General features: G+C 42.8%; 1 non-coding gene across 1 annotated transcript; it reads left to right on the top strand.

Moving 5' to 3' along the window:
* The first annotated feature begins 452 nt into the window (after window positions 1-452).
* trnai-aau lies at window positions 453-526 on the top strand. The gene has a single exon. It is a non-coding gene; the product is annotated as a tRNA-Ile (tRNA).
* Window positions 527-2,969: the final 2,443 nt, after the last annotated feature.

Raw genomic sequence — 2,969 nt, forward strand, 5'->3', positions numbered from 1 at the left:
TAAGAGCATATTTGTCCTGCGTCTCGCAAACATAAAGCCATTCAATAGATATGATCCGATCTTGCAACCGTTGGCTAGCTTAAAATCCTTCGGCCATTTCGACGCTGACAACTATACATATGAGCTATGTTTTCCCTTTCCTCCTCTACTATCCACCATCTTGTCAGTGCTGTCACAACTGGCGGATCCATATCAACGCTAAGCAGAGCGGGGATCCGGACTGGATGTGGCAGTCGGTGAACGGCAGAGGGCTCAAGAACACCGTTCACGAAATTTGCACCGAGCAATTTAGTACATGTGATATCATAACATTATAGAATTATATATTTGATGATATTTTGTAACTGTTTGGAGAATACGTTGAAATCTGGATGAGCATAATACTGTCCATAAAAGCAAACTGGCTGTTTTTCACCGGATAAAATACTAAATGTGGTCTACTGTGTTCACTTGGCCGGTTAGCTCAGTTGGTTAGAGCGTCGTGCTAATAACGCGAAGGTCGCGGGTTCGATACCCGTACTGGCCATGATCCTTTTGACTGTTGAATAGGTTGTGTTTGTGTTAGCTCTAGATAAAGTTGGACTTGTTCTATTCTACTCTATTGGTCCCATATGATATAGGGCTATTCTATAGTGGTTGAACCTGAACGGGCCCAACCATGGCCATGTTAAGTGAAGCCGCTATGTGGTACTATTGCTCTCACTACAGAGGCCTGATACAAAGGACACCAGCTGAGTTATAGTGCAGTTACGAGTTCCTGGAGGGACTACCGTGCTCATTTTATGGTCTTCAATGGAAGTCTGCCACTTTTTTTTTTTTTACAACGTAACGCAGTGTTAGCGGTCAGTCAGTCGAGCCGACATGGCGATCAGGAAGAATCTCCGTTTTAGAGCCGCTTCTCCTTTCTGAAACTTTCACATGCTTCAAATCAGCGCAGTTGGATCGTAAAGGAATTACACCTCGGTCAACACACTGTTGGAACATATACACGTGGACAATCTCTCCCAATCTGAAGGAAAGGGTAAGAAAGGAATGGGCGTCTTTATGTCGTTTAGGTTACCCGAGCACCCTAACCGTGTAGGCTAGATAGAAGATAGCCATACTATTTTAAATGCAAGTGGAAAACCAATGTCGACATGTCCTGTGTTTTTCTTTTACCTCTAATTCCTGCGAGTTGCCAGTTAATTCTCTCTCTCCTTTTGAATTGTCTGAATTCACAGATGTACTCCCGTTGGAGGATAATAGATGTGTGTGTATGTGTGTTATATAAGGTCATCGCCCAACAGGATTATAGCGAATAGCCAAATTATCCAAGACAGGGTAGCCTATAAAGTAATATTTGTTTTGGGGCTTTGGCTAACACCATGTGATCGCAGCATGAGTTGATGTGTTTTCCCCTTGATCACTACTCAGTTCCCGTCACACATAAGAGTCAGTGGAAGAACTAACATTAGCTCTCAAACTCTAGAAGATATTCTGGCTTCTCACTACACTTCTCAGCCATCAGTTTCGCACAGGACTGCTTCACGTCAACTACAATCCCGACGTAAAAAATGTTTTGAAACGTCAATAATCATTTAGAAACGTCAATCATAGCTTGCTTTGTGGCTTTTCGAAACATCAGCAAGAAATAATCCTTCAAATAAAAAAGATACTGTAACAGTTTTGCACAGATCTATACAGCTATGGGAGCCTCAATCCGACAAAACTACACTTCCATGACACTTCCCCATTTACTAATAGGTGTTCAGAGCAGCTATGGAGCCTCCATCCTCCACACTGTAGCAGTTACAGATCCATACAGCCTCCATCCTACTAAACTACACTGTAGTAGTTACAGATCCATACAGATATGGAGCCTCCATCCTACTAAACTACACTGTAGCAGTTACAGATCTATACAGCCTCCATCCTACTAAACTACACTGTAGCAGTTACAGATCCATACAGCCTCCATCCTACTAAACTACACTGTAGTAGTTACAGATCCATACAGCCTCCATCCTACTAAACTACACTGTAGCAGTTACAGATCCATACAGCCTCCATCCTACTAAACTACACTGTAGCAGTTACAGACCCATACAGCTATGGAGCCTCCATCCTACTAAACTACACTGTAGTAGTTACAGATCCATACAGCCTCCATCCTACTAAACTACACTGTAACAGTTACAGATCCATACAGCTATGGAGCCTCCATCCTACTAAACTACACTGTAGCAGTTACAGATCCATACAGCCTCCATCCTACTAAACTACACTGTAGCAGTTACAGATCCATACAGCTATGGAGCCTCCATCCTACTAAACTACACTGTAGCAGTTACAGATCCATACAGCCTCTATCCTACTAAACTACACTGTAGCAGTTACAGATCCATCCAGCCTCCATCCTACTAAACTACACTGTAGCAGTTACAGATCCATACAGCCTCCATCCTACTAAACTACACTGTAGTAGTTACAGATCCATACAGCCTCCATCCTACTAAACTACACTGTAGCAGTTACAGATCCATACAGCCTCCATCCTACTAAACTACACCGTAGTAGTTACAGATCCATACAGCTATGGAGCCTCCATCCTACTAAACTACACTGTAGTAGTTACAGATCCATACAGCCTCCATCCTACTAAACTACACTGTAGCAGTTACAGATCCATACAGCTATGGAGCCTCCATCCTACTAAACTACACTGTAGCAGTTACAGATCCATACAGCTATGGAGCCTCCATCCTACTAAACTACACTGTAGCAGTTACAGATCCATACAGCCTCCATCCTACTAAACTACACTGTAGCAGTTACAGATCCATACAGCTATGGAGCCTCCATCCTACTAAACTACACTGTAGTAGTTACAGATCCATACAGCCTCCATCCTACTAAACTACACTGTAGCAGTTACAGATCCATACAGCCTCCATCCTACTAAACTACACTGTAGCAGTTACAGATCCATA

Source organism: Salvelinus namaycush, unplaced genomic scaffold (assembly GCF_016432855.1).
Source record: "Salvelinus namaycush isolate Seneca unplaced genomic scaffold, SaNama_1.0 Scaffold2302, whole genome shotgun sequence".
NCBI classification, from domain to species: Eukaryota; Metazoa; Chordata; class Actinopteri; order Salmoniformes; family Salmonidae; genus Salvelinus; species Salvelinus namaycush.